Source organism: Lolium rigidum, chromosome 6 (genome assembly GCF_022539505.1).
Source record: "Lolium rigidum isolate FL_2022 chromosome 6, APGP_CSIRO_Lrig_0.1, whole genome shotgun sequence".
Lineage (NCBI taxonomy): Eukaryota > Viridiplantae > Streptophyta > Magnoliopsida > Poales > Poaceae > Lolium > Lolium rigidum.
In genome coordinates, this window is record NC_061513.1 from 89799376 (window position 1) to 89818898 (window position 19523).

Here is a 19523-nt window from a genome sequence, read left to right on the forward strand (position 1 = left end):
GGAGTCCGGAAGCATCCGGGCTGTGGATTTGCTCCGGGCAAGATTGTGAAGGTTTGGAGGCTGCCTCAAAGTCTACCACAAGTGAGTGAGCTATTCCTTCGTGGGATAGGCTCCGGAGAATAGGGTGAGCCTTCGTGGCGTGGGGAATCCTTCGTGGGACCTCCACCCCTCCAAACGTGACGTACCTTGTTGCAAAGCAAGGGAACACGGGAATACATCCTCGTCTCCGCGTGCTATCGGTTATCTCTAACCGAACTCCTTACTTGTGATTTAACCGCCTGTGAGAGCCTTCGTGCTTGAGTTAGTTGTATCCTCATATAGGTTGCTTCACCTAGTTTGCATTAGGCTCACCTTTATATTCCGCAAAGCCTAATATTGCAAAGAAAGAATTAAAACTTGTAGAAACCTATTCACCCCCCTCTAGGTTTACCATCTCTATACTTTCAAGCTCCGATGGAAGTATGAACACCATGTTTGTGCCAGCCGATGCACTCGCATCGGCTTTTACTTGCTTGGGGAGCCACACTTTCTTCTGTGGACGACTCTCCTCGTCCAAAGTTTGCTGAATCTTCACGGCCAGATCGGGCCGCGCTTTCCTCAACGTGTGCGGTATTGCGCCTCGGCTTGCTCCAAGCTACGTAGCCGCTGAACCCTACGCTTTTGGGAGTGGCTGAGTCCATCAGGACACCACCTTGGCCGGTGATATCTGTCCTCTTCTTCCTCTTCTGACTCCTCAAAGTCTTCATCTTGAGATGACGCAGCTCGTTTGTTCTGTGGTGGGAGAGGTCCTAGACGCTTGAAAACTGAAACTTCCCCAGCGCCCCTCTTCTGCCGTCTACACTCCGGGCAGTTGTCGATCGTGGGCAATCGGCTCATTCCTGAATCCCAGCAGTGTTTAAAGAAGGGGCAGTCCTAGTGTCTATCCATGTCTTCCTGCTCCCTTGACCTCCCCTTAGCGCGGTGTTCATGTCCTTCGTCGTCTCTATCATACCGACGACGTCTTCCATTGTCTACGTCAGACCGATGATGTCTCTCGTCATCTCTGTCGTACTGCCGACGTCGGTCATACTGATACTCATATTTGTTAAGGAGATGCGTGGAGAGTGGTCGTTGATATCGCACGCTTCTCACTTGTTCCTCGGTGAGGTACCGTCTCGTCATCATATCGGGGCCGGTCGCGTGGGTCGGCCTCCTCCTTTTCCTTTCCGCGGGAGTGACTGCTTTCTTCTTTATCCTTGCCATGGGGGCGTCCAGGCCCTGCCATGTTAACATCGAACGAGAAATCTAGCCGACGCCTCGCGGAGTGATTGGGTTCTACCATGTTGAGGCCAGGGAACGGATGTGTGTCCACTTTCATGGCAAACTGTCCAAAGAGCAGTCGGCCTTGTTCTATCGCCATTTGGATCTGCTGACGAAACCCCTTGCAGTCATTGGTGGTATGGGTGAACGAGTGATGCCATTTGCAGTACGGCCTCCCGTTCATTTCTTGCGCCGTGGGGATTTTATGGCCTTCGGGTAACTTCAGCTGTTTTTCCTTAAGCAATAGATCAAATATATGCTCAGCTTTGCTCACATCGAAGTCAAACCCTTTTGCAGGCCCTTGTGGTTTCACCCATTTGCAGGACACGGGATTTGCCCCCCGAGCCCATTCAGCCACGGCCACTTCCAGGTCTTCGCGGAATCTTCGACTTCTTCCGTCTCGACCAGGCCTACCGGACGCTTGAACTTGTCCCGGTACAATTCAGGGTGTCGCCGCTCATACGATGTGAGTTTCGTACCATGTGCGACGGTGAACCGTACTCGCTTGGAAAGCCGGATCCTTGATCGGCGTTGCGAGGCCCAATGCCGCCGGTTCGATCGCTTCCTTCTCGGCTAAACGAACCGAATAACATCGGTTCTCGACGAGTCCTGAAACGTTGAATGTATTCAGACACCGTTTCTCCCCGCTTCTGCCGCACCTGCGTTAGATCGGCAATGCCAGCCTCGGTAGCTTCTGAATGATATTGCACATGAAACTGCTCTTCCAGCTGCTTCCACGTCCGGACTGAGTTTGGTGGCAACGAGGTGTACCACCCAAAGGCTGATCCCGTGAGAGATTGTGCAAAAAACCTTACACGTAATGGATCTGATGCTGAAATCATGCCCAGCTGTGCCAAATATCGGCTCACGTGCTCTATTGAGCTAGACCCTTCTGCTCCATTGAATTTTGAGAATTCAGGGAGCCGATATTTGGGTGGCAGCAGGATCAAATCGTACTCGTCGGGGTACGGATTGGAATAGCCGATTGTTCTCCTCTTCGGCAAGATGCCGAACTGGTCTCTCAAGATGGTGCTGATTTGTTCCATGGTATTAGCTGTAGGGACCGAGCTCTCATGACTCGTTCCGGTAGCATATTTAGCTAGCCATGCCTGTTTGTCAGCGTCTGCTCCAGAAATCCCTGCTGGTGCAATCTGGTTCGTGCGTGCCAAGGCGTTGCAGTCCGGCACGTATGTGCACACATATCCATGTGGGATCTCTTTAGGCGGCTCATATAGGAACTGGCAATCGCTAGGATCGCCTCCAACCTTGTAGACGACGTACGCCGGCGAACCCGGTAGCTCTGGCGCTGTAAGCGCGAATGGCAGCGGCGGTCTAATCTGGAGCGGTATTTCTCCCTGGTGAGTCCCCAGGGTAGGTCCCGACGGAGAGTACTGATGCTTCATGATTTCTCGCACCACGAGAACCGCAACACGCTCGAAGGCGTTCACCAAGCTCTCGGAATGGCGGTGTAGAGAATGAGCCACCATGTAATTAATTTCTCGGCGCGAGCTCGGTGCGTTCCTGCGAAGAGGTAGACAGGTCTACTTCATCAAGAGCGCCTTCGGGGAGAACCCTTTCCACCGATGCCATGTGAACGGGTCTTCATGAAGGAGCCGATGAGATCGGCTTCCAAGATGGCTTTCATCTCATCATATTTCTTCTTGTGTTCCTCAGGCAGATCGGCGTACGTGACTGGTTCGCCCACCACCTCATCGACGGCTTTTGACATGGCTGCTGCAGATGTCGACGTAGTTGTTGTTGTAGAAGGTCCCACTGGGCGTGCCAGAATGTGTTGCCTACCAAAACCCACCGACGAGCAGCGACGGGCAACACCGTAGAGCCGGGAGGCATCCAGGACTGCTGGTGGATCCTGGTCCCTCGGGCAACGGCCCGCAATGCTCCGGCACACGTCCTGGCGGTTGCGAGGGCGTGCCATCTGACCTATACCTGGTCAGGAAGGTGATGAATTGCTTCGACTAGTTTCCTGCATGGCAAACACGTAAACATTAAATACGAGCCCCGATCGGCTCTTAGGTTGCCTTGTGGATCGGCTCAAAGAGCCGATTGCCCCATGGTTCACGTTAGATTTATAATGACATGGGGATCATGCTTTATCAGTATCAAGCTAAACTAATCTACGATAGTCTAGGGTTTTCACCGCATAACCGGAACATCCTACGCGTAGTTGAGCCTAGCAGATACGTAAGATGATGGAAAACCAGCCCTAAAGAGGCCTAAAAACCAACATGAAGTTGATCCCCGAACAATCCCTCTAGGGTTTAGCAAACCATACCTTACGCACTACCGGATCGTTCAACCCGCTTGTAAGGCCTAACCATGCGGATATCAAACCAATCCTTGATGAACAAGGAACAACTATAACGGATTAGATCTATTAAATAAAGAACAAGCAAGATGCTGCCTTTACACCTAAGATAGGTGTAAGGGCAGCTAGATATTGAGGGGCAGCGTAGCTAAGCAAGCATATCGTGAAAGCATCGACGTCAGCCCCAAAACATCTAAGATAAGGGAGTTGCTCGCCATCAAAAAGGCTTCAGGCACGAGCAACACCAACAACGAATAAGCCGATATCGCCTAGATCGCAAGATGCGATCTAGGCAGACATGTTGCTTACCCGGAGAAACCCTCGAAACAAGGGGTGACGATGCGCCTAGATTGATTTGTTGTGAACGTGATCGTCCTCCTTTCTCAATAACCCTAGATACATATTTATAGTCCGTAGACTTTCTATCTTAGGAATAATCCTAGCTGCGTACGAGCTAAACTCTATCTCTTAATTCTAACCGACACGTATCCTACTATAATTTACAGATACACGGGCAATCTAGCCCAAACTTCTTATACAAGGCCGGTTCAGGAATATTTTTCGTGCATATTCTCTAAGCCCATCTAATCACGGCCCATCTCCAGAGTTGGTTAAAATCTGGTGATAACAGATCGGCGGCCATTGGAGCTACTTCTCGGTGGTGGGCGGTCAACCGCGTCGAGGAGGTCCTATTCCCGGTCGTCCGGTCACCGGCAAGCGTCTAGGGAGAGGCGGCGGTCCGCGCGGGACGAGGGGCGTCCAAGGAGAGGCGGCGGCCCGCGCATGGCAAGGGGCGTCTAGGGAGAGGCCACATTGCAAGGTAGAGGCAGCCATGTGCGGGGGGCGCAGCCGGCCGACGGCTAGAGGAGGGAGGGCGGCCAAGGGGCGGGCAGTGGCGGCCGACGACCAGAGGAGGGGTGCAAAGGAGGGACGCGAGAGCGATGCGGGAGCCACGGGAGAAATGAAGATGCTGGACTGCGGTCTGGGGGTGCTTGGGCCGCGCTGCTAGAGTGGTTTGCGGGATTAGCTCATCACGGATGAGCAGCGAAACTCGATTTGAGCTTCGCTCCTCATCCCGGCTGTGGGGCATTTTCCGTATCTCCTCATCAGTGCACCGATAGGAAGAGCCGACCTAACAAACACAGTATCCCCTTAAAATCTCGAATGGGAGGAGAATTTCTGAGTAGCCCCGGGCTACCAAACATGCCCTCATTCTCTGCCCCGAAGGCCGCTAGCCGCTCCGTCGGAGACACTATAGAAGCCCCGGGGTGATAGGAGGATGAGGAGCATTGTCACATTACTGCTTTCCCTCGCCGAGGTGGACCGCCCAACGCCATGCAATCTTGTCCCCCCTCCCCCCCGCGTCACCGAGGCGAACCGGCCCATGCGTCTCCCATGTTGCAGACGAGGGTAAGCTCGCCATCCGGGCCACGGGTCCCCTAGCTCCCTTATGGTGTCCAAGCACACCACCTCATTGAGCTATAGTGAGCATGGCTGAGATTTGGAGGAGGCGTAGGGGAATAGAGAAGTAGGTAGACGAGCATGACCGTGCGCTATTTTCATCGTTGTCGATGATGCACGTCCAAAAGTAGAGGACATATTTAGCATGCGCGCCATCTTAGTCGGTGGTAGTAGCAAATTATCCGTTTTCTATAGTGGAAAACTAGTCGAGGGCTCGGGATAGACTGATACATAGTATAATTTAGTGTACAAACGACAGGAAATTCGAGCTCAGATTCATTTTGGCAAAACTCTATAAGTTCATAGCGTAGAGAATTGACGTTTCCTTTTTTCTAAACGGGGCCTCAGACAAGTGTTCGGCAACATAGAAAACCGAGGAAGAAAAGGCAGACTTGGGATTTGCGTTTGAAAACGGCATCTGAGAGAAGAATATCCAAAACAAAGGGCCCCCTGACGCCCAGCTTGCAAGAAAAGAAAAGAAATGCCCCAACTCAGGCATGCGATCTGACGTCGAAAGCCAAGACTCGTGACAGCCACATGTCTCCGCGACAGCCGCCTCCATCTCGACCGTCCATTACCATGGGCCGCAAAATATAAAACCAACGGATCTCGCCCTTCGCATCCTACCAAACCAGGCTGCGACACTGGCAAGGGTCGCCACAGCCGTCGGATGGCGCGACACCGCTGATCCGGCCGTCCAATGGTTCGGCCTGGTCCCCGTCTCCGTGGCCGTGGCCCTGCGCTTATTAATACTCCTACGCCCGTCCTTGGCCTGTTCATCCTCGACCACTCCGCTCTCCGCAGAAGTTCTTCTTGTTCCGCAATCCACAAGGACGAAACGCGAGGAAAAACAAGGGTAAGAACAAGCATCTCCGATCTCGTCCCCATTCGCATGCTCTAGCTGCCTTCGTTGTAATTTGATGCAACAAAAGGTATAGCCAGATGATTGTGCTCAGAGCGTGTGTGCGCGCGCGGTTGCAATCCGCAGTCGTTGATGCGCGCGCTTGCAATCCGTAGTCGTTGCCGTCGGCGAAGGCGAGCGGCCCGCCTCCGGGGGCGGCGGCAGCGGCCAGGGGCCTGCGGCTCAGGTCGTGTCCCGCCAGCGCGGCGTAAATAGTGCTCTGCCGTCCCCGCCGCCGCCGGCGCGGGGTGGCTCCGGTGACTGACCACCGCCGGTCAAACCCGCACGGTCGCCGGTGGCGGGCGCCCATGCTCGGCGCCTCCGCCCTCGCTTTGTCTCGGGTCGATCGCCCGCCAGATCCGATCTGATTTCGCTCAATCTGAATTAGTTACAGTGTCTGTCGTTTGATCCCTTGTATCGGGTAGGTAGAGCCTATTTTACTGTCGTTCATTGAGATTGCACGCCCCGATCTAATGATTAGCTAGGTTAATGGTGCTACGCTGCTGCAGATCTGTTCCGCCCCCTCGATTTGCTTGCCTGCACGTGGCCTGATTTTCTGTCTGTGAATTTTGTAGGCGATGGCGACCTCCTTTACGCTCCCCGACCACCCCACCCTCCCCAAGGGCAAGACCGTCGCCGTCATCGTGCTCGACGGCTGGGGCGAGGCCAGCGCTGACCAGTACAACTGCATCCACCGCGCCGAGACGCCAGTCATGGACTCGCTCAAGAATGTATGTTCCTTCGCCACACCTCTGCGTACCTTTCATGCCTGATCATGGTGGCTTCCATTCTTGATTTGTGCAAAGGCCAGGCCGGGAGTAAAGCTTCAGTTATGCTAAGACCCATCTTGTTTGATCTGACTGCAACACATATTTTCACCAATAGATTAGTGCTCTGGTTTGCGAAGTATGACGATGAATCTTAGTGCAACACATTCATGGTCTCACACATGTGACTGTTGCCCCCTTTACTCTTTCAACACATTCATGGTCTCACTACAATGTTTAATAATTAGTCTGAACATTACTAATTGCATATGTTGCAGTTAAACTATTGTTTGTCACTTCTGGCGATAACTCATATGTAATGTACTACTACATTTGGTACCTCGTTCTGAGATGCACAATTACTAAGCTTAATCCCTTTTTTTTTTGGTTTAAAACAAAAGGGTGCTCCTGAGAGGTGGACGCTAGTGAAGGCTCATGGAACTGCCGTTGGTCTCCCTAGTGATGATGACATGGGCAACAGTGAAGTTGGCCACAATGCTCTTGGCGCTGGTCGCATTTTCGCTCAAGGGTATGCTGACATTTTCGTCTTGGAAATATATTCTCTGCTGTCATTTAACTACTTTTATGCACTTTTTGATCCAGTAGTGAAAAGGGGCACCTGACTATAACAAGAATCTTGTTGGACTAATATCTGTATAGTCTTAGTTTCATCATCATCGATTTTTTTAGTAAATCCTAACTAGGCCCCATTGTCTTGTGGATGCTGATTTGTCCTTATTTTCGTTGAGAGACATACTTTTCTCTTGAATGGTTTAACTAGTTTGCATAACCATGGTCTTGAAAATCTATGTACTTCAAAAATACATTGTTTAACTCGTATGACTTTTTTTTGCACATTTTCACTTTCTTTATGATATAACAGTTACCTCTTTCAGATTGTTTTCAACAATGCTAATGAATAGTATACTTAATTTTTTATAGCGCAAAGCTTGTTGATGCTGCTCTTGCATCTGGGAAGATTTGGGAAGACGAGGGTTTCAACTACATCAAAGAATCTTTTGCTGAAGGTACTCTGCACCTTATTGGTCTGTTGAGTGATGGAGGTGTGCACTCCCGGCTAGACCAAGTGCAGGTTTGTTACAATCTTTGATTTATCTTGCTAATTGAGTTATGAATGCTAGGCCTTGTTGTATTGTGACGATTTTTTTATGCTAATTTGTTCTTTGTTTCACTCTATTTTCAGTTGCTAGTGAAAGGTGCCAGTGAGAGGGGAGCAAAAAGAATTCGCCTCCACATTCTTACCGATGGACGTGATGTCTTGGATGGCAGCAGTGTTGGTTTCGTAGAGACAATAGAGAATGATCTTGCTCAGCTTCGTGAGAAGGGTGTTGATGCACGGGTTGCATCTGGTGGTGGAAGGATGTACGTTACCATGGACCGCTATGAGGTATACTCATTTGATTCAGTCATCAACTTTTGTTGTTTAGCTGTTGTGGGTAATAATGGAGTTATCTTTGAACTGGAAAATACATCTTGTCCCTGTTGAAATTAAAGTCACATTTTTTAATGTGTTGCAGAATGACTGGGATGTGGTCAAGCGTGGTTGGGATGCCCAGGTGCTTGGAGAAGCGCCATACAAGTTCAAGACTGCACTTGAAGCTGTGAAAACACTAAGGGCAGAGCCCAAGGCCAATGATCAGTACTTGCCCCCGTTTGTGATAGTCGATGAGAGTGGCAAATCAGTTGGTCCTATAGTAGATGGTGATGCAGTTGTCACTTTCAATTTCAGAGCTGATCGCATGGTTATGCTTGCGAAAGCACTTGAGTTTGCTGATTTTGATAAATTTGACCGCGTTCGTGTACCAAAAATTAAGTACGCTGGGATGCTTCAGTATGATGGTGAGTTGAAGCTTCCAGGAAATTCCTTGTTTCCCCACCCTTGATAGCGAGGACATCTGGTGAATACTTGGTAAAGAATGGTGTGCGCACATTTGCTTGCAGGCAAGTACCTAAATTTCCACTCTCTTTTCCTATTTAAACCACATGGTTCTTCATATTCATCTGTATACTACAAATTCTATGATGCTTGCTATTAGTTGGTGGTGAAGTTACAATTAGTTCAAGTGATCTTGTGTTAAGTTTTCCTATATTCCAGTTGAAACAAATATACTGTATGTAAAAAGTGGAAGTACAGGTCATGTGTTTTATACCCTGCATATTAGTTGGTGGTGAAGTAACAATTAGTTCAAGTGATCTTGTGTTAAGTTTTCCTATATTCCAGTTGAAACAAATATACTGTATGTAAAAAGTGGAAGTACAGGTCATGTGTTTTATACCCTGCACAAAAGCTTTACTACTAGTATTTTTGGTGTCTTGTTCTTCATTTTTTATCAAAACAATGCCGGTCACCAAACCAGGGAAGGGAATTTTTGTGGTTCTTTGTTACTTTTTGGGCACCTATTTGATTTGGACATGCCTGGAGCTTAATAGCAAAGACTTAGCTACAGAGGAGGTTGTTGAGATTATCTACACATACCCGTTTCTCGGTGTCCTTTTCTCGTTACAAGTTTTAACATTGTACACTTGTGTTATCATTTTAATGGTCTGAGTAAAATACATGTCGTTTATCAACACTTGCATAGTGCTATTTGGGTTTGCTTGTTTCAGTTTGTGTTCCGTGTTTAGCACATATTTTATTACCTTTCTGCATATTTGTTTTTATGGACTAATCGGTTTTTTCATAACAGCGAGACAGTGAAGTTTGGCCATGTCACATTTTTCTGGAATGGAAACCGTTCTGGATACTTCGATGAAACCAAGGAAGAATATGTAGAAATTCCTAGTGACAGTGGTATCACTTTCAATGAGCAACCCAAGATGAAGGCACTAGAAATTGCTGAGAAAACCAGGGATGCTATCCTCAGTGGAAAGTTTGACCAGGTAAAGGAATCTGGAAATTACAGTATATGCCTTTGTCTGTTTGCCTCCATCAAGTTACTTATCAGAATTATTTTTGTAGGTACGTATTAACCTGCCAAATGGTGATATGGTGGGTCACACTGGTGATATTGAAGCCACAGTCGTTGCCTGCAAGGCTGCTGATGAAGCTGTCAAGGTGAGAACAAACAAGAGAAACAAGCATATTCAGAAAGTTCTTGCAGATTCTTATCAATGATTTGTTTTCATTATCTCTAGATTAAGCTAAACTGTTACGTTGAGCAGAAATAGAACATGTTACTCTAGTTTGATTGGAAAATTATTAGGAAGTGCTGAACTCCTACATTGATCGGAAATAGCACATTTACTGTAGTTTGAATGGAAGTTCTCTTAAAGTGCTGTCTTCGTTGGCTTTGCACTTGCTTACACAAGTTTCGTTATATGTTTGGTGCTTTATTTGATCATCTGTTTTTTCTTTGGAACAGATTGTCTTGGATGCGGTTGAGCAAGTTGGTGGTATTTACCTTGTCACTGCTGACCACGGAAACGCAGAGGATATGGTGAAAAGAAACAAATCTGGCCAGCCGGCTCTTGACAAGAGTGGCAGCATCCAGATTCTTACCTCGCACACACTTCAGCCAGTAAGTGCATGCCATATGCTGTGCTTTCCTTTGAAACCAATCAACTTGAGTGTTCACGTGTATCGTTTAGGTTTTAATTCGTATGTATCATTGCAGGTCCCTGTTGCGATCGGAGGCCCTGGTCTCCACCCAGGAGTGAAGTTCAGGTCTGATATCAACACACCTGGACTCGCCAATGTTGCCGCCACCGTGATGAACCTCCACGGCTTCCTGGCTCCTGATGATTATGAGACGACTCTCATTGAGGTTGCTAACAAGTGAAATATTACTGTCTGAAGTCAGAATTGCGGTAGCCAGTTTTGTTTCTATAGTTTTGAGATGGATCAAAGGATGATCCCATTGAATAATTTGAGATTTGGCAGCTCAAACTCATGAACACTGAGAAAAGTGGATTAGCTCTATTTGTAACTTGGTATTTGCCACGTGGGCTGGTGGAACAGACTGATAGCCATTTTTGCTCAGCTATATGTGTGATGCGTCGAACTTTATAAGCAGCATGTAAATGTGTTAAATACAGTACTTCCTCCGATCCATATTAGTTGCCAACATAGATGTATCTATATTAGTTCTAGATACATTCATACTAGTGGTAAGTAATATAAATCGGAGGGAGAATCTTTTTTAGCAAATGGAAGTTATACCTCCCACTCGTTAATTGATTTGTAACAGGGAAAACAAAATTTTGCATCTACTGTTTAACCCCAGTCATAAGTTAGTCTCCGCAGTATAGGATTAGGATGTTGATTATTAAGTAAACTGTCGTCTATAATTGAACTCAAGCGAGGTGTTTCTCCCTGGGTTGGTTTACGACCCCAGTTTCAATGCAAGTCTAAAATTGCTAATTATGCTCACTAAAAGATATAACCCATCAAATAAATAAATACTATGTAGATGTGCATGTTATGATAGATGTGTGACATACAAAAAAAGACCAAATTAAAAAGTTAATTCATGATAGTCCAGGAGTGGCATTGATCGATTAGTCCAACACTGGCTAAGCTGGTTGGGCATATGCAGCTTAGGCATTCAAAAGCTCTGGCTAATAGTAAAATTCTAAAGAGTATAGAGAAGATTAGAAAAGTTAGAAAACGATCAAAGTTGATATGTACGGTGACTGTAAAAAGAGATTTGAGAGAATAGAATGTACGTAAAGTCTTGGCTCATGGCAGTATTATTTGAAGATCAGCGATCCATGTGCTAAAATCTTAGTTTACTTCTTTTCTTTCTTTTCTTTCTCCTTATTCTTGTTTTCTTATATTTTTTTGGGTATCATATCTAGCCTCCCAAATTTCATTATGTGAACACAGGTTGAAATGGGAATATTTACAGTTTAGTCTATCGATAGAAGCTCAGACTGCTCCTCCACGGTGGACACTGTTGGCGAGATTTAAGTTGATTTCAGGATTTTTTATGTATGATCACGAGGTTGGAATTCTAAAGAACGAAACTTCCATGTGACATTTGAACATAAACATTGAAATTAGACTACTGTAAAATCAAATTATCAAATTCAAATAGTAGGTTCATCAAATAGTAGGTAACTTCAAATCCTACAAAGACTGGTGAGCTAGATATTTTGAGAACCTAGGATGCAGAACCACACCCCAAACCTTGACCCTGTTATTTACGATTGTTTTACATCTTAGAAGTTTTAGTGAAAGTTGAAATGAAGTTATGAGCACAAAGAACAATGTTTATTCTGGACATAACATATGTTCAACAATAAATGTACTCCATCCAATCTAAATTACCTGTCACGCATTCAATCAATCTATACATATTTTAGGCAATTTGCGACAAATAATTTGGAGGGAAGGGTGGCCTGACCCAAACGCATCAAAACGAACACTTTTGGTGTCTGGAATGGTTTAGTCGCCAGAGATACCATAAGGGAAAGATAGAAAAGCTGCAAGTTCGCACGCAACACCGAAATTTAGTGTTCATTGCTCGTCATTGACCAAGGGGCCTCCCACGGCCCGTTGTGGGTAAGGGCTGGCACGGACATGTCGACCACTTTATTGTGCTTCAAATTGTGTCAACGGATTTTAGGGGTGCTGGTGGAAGTTTATTCTGTGGTTGGGACCCCCATAGGCATGTTGGGGTTTCTATTGAGGTCGTCGATGGAGATGTTCTTTAGCATCATCATCTCTCTTAGTTTAGTAATATGTTAGTACCTCCATCCCAAAACTTTAGGATATATTTTTTTTAAAGTCAAACCGAGTAAAGTTTGACTAAACTTTTAGAATAGTCTATCAATAAATATGATATTTTGTTGATACCGTATAAAAATATACTATTTCATTATCTATCTAATGATATTGATTTTGTATTTTGCATGTTAATGATTTTTGGTAAAAGTTTAGTCAAACTGGACATAGTTTGACTTTCTAAAAAATAAGTCTTAAGCTTTGAAATGGAGGTAGTATGTCATTAAAATGCCTAATTACATTTTTTTAGACAAAAATGCCTAAGGGCCACTTCTTTTGGGCTTCTAGTCCAGCTTCTAGGTCCCAGGAAGCTGAAGCCCAAAAGAAGTCTCCGGCTGCGGGCTCGCTTAATTTCACAGCGAAGCTGCTCGCTAGTGCAATCGGAGAAACTGCCTCCCACCAGTTTCCCGAGCTTCTGGTTTAGAAAGCGAAACGTTATACTGATTTGGCCCTGATTTTCATCTCTATTTACAACAGTTTGCCACCACCAGATGTGTTTGGTTACAAGTCAGAGAAAAAAAACAAAATAACGTTTCGACCGAAACACGCATCCCCTTCCTCTCGCTCGACTCTCGCGTCCATGGCGAGCTAGGGTTCCTCGCCGCCGCCGCCGAACCTCCGCCCCTCCCCCCGCCCCGCGCCGCCGGTCCCTGCCTCGCCGCCGCTCCTCCCATGATCCCATCGCAGGCACCCGGCTTCCGCCACGCCGTCGCTCGCGGCCGCCCTCCCTCCCCGCCCTCCCTCGCCGTCGCTCCTCCCGCCGCGAGCACCGGCCTACCTCCCCACCATCGCTCGCAGCCGCCCCTCCTCGACGTGACCTTCCCTAGCCCTCGTCTCTCGCCGACGTCTCCACCCGCTGCAGGTCGCCGGCTTCTTCGATTTGCCGCCGCCGGTTGAAACTCGGCCGCTCAAATTTTAGAGGCATGCCCAAATGTTATCTCGCCCTCACTTGAGATGTGAATGTCTCTGCTAATTTAATTTAATTTTGTTGATGTCAAATCGTTCCTGGGTATATGATGCATTGTTTGTACACTATGATATAGTTCTGGGCACTAATTTCGTGATAGTTTTCCAAATCTCTGCTTGTACATTACATATACGATTCATTTATTTTTATGTATGTTATGGTTTACTGCTGTTGCATAATGCATGTTCATGTATGAATATCAATGGCATTATAAGTTATTTTGAACACATATAATTTAGGGATATTATAGACATTTCACAACTCAACACCTCAAATAAGCCAAGTTCCTAGAAGCCCAAAAGAATAGAAGGAATTTGCTTCTTGGAGCTTCTTCCCACCACAGTTTCCGCCCACAATTTCCTATAAGCTGGCTTTTGCATAAGCAGGAGCCCAAAAGAAGTCGCCCTAATTACATGCTGGTATTACCTTTGTTTCCAAATGTTTTTGGGAGCTATTTTTCCTACTTCTAAATGGAGATGCTCTATGCAGTCCATTCATTTTTAAATTGTCTCCGGGCCTCCGACGGTCCCACGCATACATGTGAACCATGGTGGGGAGTGACGGTGCATCGCCACCGAAGGGAGAGTCGTCGCCCATCCCGGTGTCGTCGCCTTCTGCCTTCTCCTATCCATCCGCTGGTGGAGCAGCAGATCGTAACCATCAGGCCTACAGCTAGTGGTCGAGGGGCCGGACAGATCGGCAACTGTGCCGTCGCCGCCTCCCTATTGCAGACCCTAACCCTGCTGCCGCTCGCAGTTCGTCTCTCCGGTAAGGAAGAAGGTCGGGTGGTCTCTCTCTCTCTATGTACAATTGTTTCCAATATTTGAAAGCTGTGAAGATCAAGCAAGCTATGACCCAAATGGTGCTAGTAGTCTCAACTCTGAAGAATTAGTGCGAATCATTCATGTCTTCTGTATGTATATCAGTATATCTATATAAGCATCAGGAACATGGGCTGATTGTACCGACTATGGCTGCTTGTTTGTATTGTCAAGATTTTCTCAAATATTTCTTTCGTTCTTTTCTCAAGATGGGTGGGGGCGTTGACCTTCATGGTCTCGTATAAGTACTCATGTGAGGAGATTGGCTCTAGCACCATCGGTAGAAACAAAACTCATTGCAGGTTCCACATGTCCTCGTGGAATCTCGAGGTAGCATCGGTAGTACTAATTGATTGGGCCGAGAAAGGTACTTAACTAGTAATCAATCTATTCATTGGCATCGATGAATTTTATCAATTAAATAGGAGTATACCAATCTTACAGACTTGAGACTCCCATCACAGCCAGAGACTACATATGTTTTACGCCAAACAGAGGGGGCTTAGGCTGCTCATAGTGGAGAGTAACTTAGACTAGTAACATATGTCATGTTACTAGTCTAAGTTACTACCTCCATAGTGGGTAGTAACTTACATGTGGTTTCATGCAATGTGTCATTAACTATGTTGTAGACTCATATTGCTTTGAGATGTGTGATGTTATGGTAACATAGCTAGTTACCACCTCAATCTCTTTCTTCATTTATTGGCATGCCATGTCACCAAAATGCCTTGAAATGTGTGATGTTACCACCTATGTTACTCCCACTATGAGCAGTCTTATGCAGCTAGTGTTGTTTGGGTATTCAATCATTTGCTCTTTCTTGGCTCCAGTATGCTGCTATTGCATCAGGACATAAAAAAATCTTAGGATTTTGTTCATTCCATTCTTCTTGTCCAGTTAATCCGCCTATGCCCCTACTGCATGTAGAGTAAGTTCTGTCTTGGTAGCTTGCGACGCTAGTTGTTCTGTTGGTCCACTTGTCACTGATTGAAGTAATCCTATGGAGTGTGAGAGACATGATGAGTTTGCGATAACACACACCATATCCGGGTATATATTCGATCCCGGTGTTCTGCTCTTCTGGATCTATAAAGCATCTGTACCCCTTTTGTTCACTAGTTGATTGATAATCTTGTATTTTCTAGTGCAGGTATACCAGCATGGTTTTCTATTTTCAGTTGTCAGCCTTCCGAGATCTAAAAAGTAGCTCTGGGCCGATCATCCGAGCAGATGCGTCTTCAAGATGATCATTGTTGATTCTTATTTATTGAATGGTTTTCCTTTCTAGAAAAGTGGTTTGCAAGGTAAAGACCTGTGATCGACCTTACTATCATTGCTACAGTAGAGTAAATTAGTCATCATGATTTCTAGGCTAGCATGTGGGAAACCTATTGGGGTTGTTCATCAAGAAGATGGATCAGATAAAGAAAAACATAACTGGGTGATTAATCTTTATGTTGTAAAAGATAGGATATATGCAACATATTCAGTGGTTCGATCAGTAAGTAGGCAGCTATGCATCTTCCATTTGATTGTCATTCAACTTAGCAAAACCGACCCATGAACCGTTGTAGCATACAAGACTAAAATACACGTAAATTTGCAAGCACTTAATGAAAAGGCAGAGTGCAATCTCGTGAATTTAGACCTCAATACTTGGCCCTAGTTAGGGTGACGAATTGCTGTATGTTGCATAGCTTCATTATGCTACATTTATTCAAAATGTAATAGGAACTTGGTAGTGATATTTGTTACTATTTCCTAGTGTATCATTAGAGCCTTGCCTCATTTTAAAAGCATGCTATTGCTAAGATACCTTGTGCATTCATTTTCAGCCTTCAATCTTCGCAGTCCCCCAAAACAGCTCACCTGGTGTTTTTGGTGAATCTCCCGCGCTGAGTTTATCTTACCTATGGCAGCCATACTAGAATGTTTGCTTGGATCATGTGCCGCAAAGTTGCAAAATATAATTAGTACTGAGGCCATACTAATCCTAGGGGTGGAAAAAGAGCTTGCAGAAGTGTTGCGTCATGTGGAAATCGTACGGTGTTGCATATATGATGCTGAGAAAAGGAGGACAAAAGAGCTAGTAGTTAAAAATTGGCTTGGTCAGCTGAGAGATGCTATCTATGATGTTGATGAAATCTTGGACGTGGCTAGATGTAAAGGAAGCAAGCTAGTGCCTGACCATCTTTCATCATCATCATCAAGCAAATCAACCGCATTTAAAGGCCTTTCAGTTTCCTCTTTCTTTTGTAACATCGCGTCACATCGTGATGTTGCTGTTCGGATTAGAAGCCTCAACAAAAAGATAGAGAAAATCAGGACAAAATATTTTTAACATTCAACGGTAGTACACAACCTATTGAAAATGGCCGAACATCCAAACTAATAAGAAGTTCCAACCTTGTTGAGCCCAACCTAGTGGGAAAGGAGATCACACATTCTAGCAGCAAGTTGGTGGACTTAGTGCTTGAACATAAGGAAAATAAGTCTTACAAGCTCGCTATTGTTGGAACCGGAGGAGTTGGTAAGACAACACTAGCTCAGAAATATACAATGACCAAAAAATAAAAGGAAGCTTCGAGCTACAGGCATGGATTTGTGTTTCACAAGACTACAGTGAAGTAACTCTTCTGAAAGAGGTTCTACGAAATATTGGGCTTCCTTTTATTTTTTGGTCATTGTATATTTTCTGAGCTGGTGTTTTCTTACCAACTCCTCCGGGTCCAACAATAGCGATCTTGTAAGACTTATTTTCCTTATGTACAAGCACTAAGTCCACCAACTTCCTGCTAGAATGTGTGATCTCCATTCCCACTACGTTGACCAGGACGCTGGGCGAGTTCCTCACAGCCGCGAAATCGCGTTCAGATGCTCTCATGGAAACGCCGACTGTTAGGCGTAGGTTGGTGGAGCTTAACTTCCAGCCACGACGCAGCTCAAGGATCGCAGGAGAGCAGGTGGGCTGAGCATGGAGATGAAGGCGGTGCAGAACTTGATGCGCAAGCTTGGTCTTCTCTCGGGGGATGAGGCGCCATCGGCGGCAGCCCTGGAAGCATATCATAAGATGTACGAGCTGCCCTGACAGATGACATGATCGAGGCCATTGCGGAGTTCTACGGGTGGACGCTGGACAAGATCAGAGGATGTTCCCCACCCATGCTGGGGATGTCGGTTGGTCGCCTCGTTGAGGCCTGACCCCAACGTTGTTCTACGGGTGTACTAGCACAGTTCCAATGTTGTACGAACCTAAGATTTTGCGGCCAACATGCGGGGCCTCAATGATCGCGCACGACGTTCGGGTGTTAGGATTGTAGTGGGGACTACAGGTGCGTCTATTGTATGTCAGCAGGGGACAAAACTATCGGATGTAACTCTTGCCATTGTTATGGAAACGCTAGGTGATACGTCTCAAACGTATCTATAATTTCTTATGTTCCATGCTAGTTATATGACAATACTCACATGTTTTATATACACTTTACATCATTTTGATGCATTTTCCGGCACTAACCTATTAACAAGATGCCGAAGCGCCAGTTCCTGTTTTCTGCTGTACACAGGAAATATTCTCAGAATTGGACGAAACAAAAGCCCACGGTCTTATTTTGCACGGAGCCTTCCAGAAGTCCGAAGAGGAGACGAAGAGGGGCGACGAGGCGGCCACACCCTAGGGCGGCGCGGTGGGGCCCCTGGGCGCGCCGGCCTATGGGGTGGGCCCCTCGAGCGCCTCCCGACTCTGCCCCTTCGCCTATTTATTATCTCCGTCGCGAAAGCCCTAGTACCGAGAGCCACGATACGAGAAAAGTTCCAGAGACGCCGCCGCCAATCCCATCTCGGGGATTTAGGAGATCGCCTCTGGCACCCTGCTGGAGAGGGGAATCATCACCGGAGGGCTCTACATCATCATGCCCGCCTCCGGATTGATGCGTGAGTAGTTCATCCTTGGACTATGGGTCCATAGCAGTAGCTAGATGGTTGTCTTCTCCTCTTGTGCTATCATGTTTAGATCTTGTGAGCTGCCTATCATGATCAAGATCGTCTATTTGTAATGCTACATGTTGTGTTTGTTGGGATCCGATGAATATGGAATACTATGTCAAGTTGATTAATTGATCTATCATATATGTGTTGTTTATGATCTTGCATGCTCTCCGTTGCTAGTAGAGGCTCTGGCCAAGTTGATACTTGTGACTCCAAGAGGGAGTATTTATGCTCGATAGTGGGTTCATGCCTCCATTGAATCCGGGACGATGTGACATAAAGTTCTAAGGTTGTGGATGTGTTGTTGCCACTAGGGATAAAACATCAATGCTTTGTCTAAGGATATTTGTGTTGATTACATTACGCACCATACTTAATGCAATTGTCTGTTGTTTGCAACTTAATACTGGAATGGGTGCGGCTGCTAACCCGAAGGTGGACCTTTTAGGCATAGATGCATGCTGGATAGTGGTCTATGTTATTTGTTGTAATGCCCTAAGTAAAACTCATAGTAGTCATCATGATATCTATGTGCATTGTTATGCCCTCTCTATTTTTCAATTGCCCGACTGTAATTTGTTCACCCAGCATGCTATTTATCTTATTGAAGAGACACCACTAGTGAACTGTGGACCCCGGTCCATTCTTTTACATCTGAAATACAATCTACTGCAAACTCTGTTCTCTCGTTGTTCTTCGCAAACAAACATCATTCTCCACACCATACGTTTAATCCTTTGTTTACAGCAAGCCGGTGAGATTGACAACCTCACTCGTTAAGTTGGGGCAAAGTATTTTGATTGTGTTGTGCAGGTTCCACGTTGGCGCCGGAATCCCCGGTGTTGCGCCGCACTACACTCCTTCACCAACAACCTTCACGTGGCCTTCATCTCCTACCGGTTCGATAACCTTGGTTTCTTACCGAGGGAAAACTTGCTCGTTGTACGCATCACACCTTCCTCTTGGGGTTCCCAACGGACGTGTGCTTCACGCGTTATCAAGCTCTTTTTCTGGCGCCGTTGCCGGGGAGATCAAGACACGCTGCAACGGAAGTCTCCCACATCCAATCTCTTTACTTTGTTTATTGTCTTGCTTTACTTTATTTTATTTTTTTGTCTTGTTTACTTTCTTTATATCAAAAACACAAAAAATTAGTTACTTGCATTTACTTTATTTAATTCAGTTTGCTTAGTTTATTTTTATTACTGTTAAAATGAATACTCCTGAGAACACTAAGTTGTGTGA

General features: G+C 46.0%; 2 pseudogenes; both read left to right on the forward strand.

Moving 5' to 3' along the window:
• The first annotated feature begins 5842 nt into the window (after window positions 1-5842).
• LOC124659534 lies at window positions 5843-10787 on the forward strand (annotated as a pseudogene).
• A 5371-nt stretch (window positions 10788-16158) lies between these two features.
• Window positions 16159-17492, forward strand: LOC124662938 (annotated as a pseudogene).
• Window positions 17493-19523: the final 2031 nt, after the last annotated feature.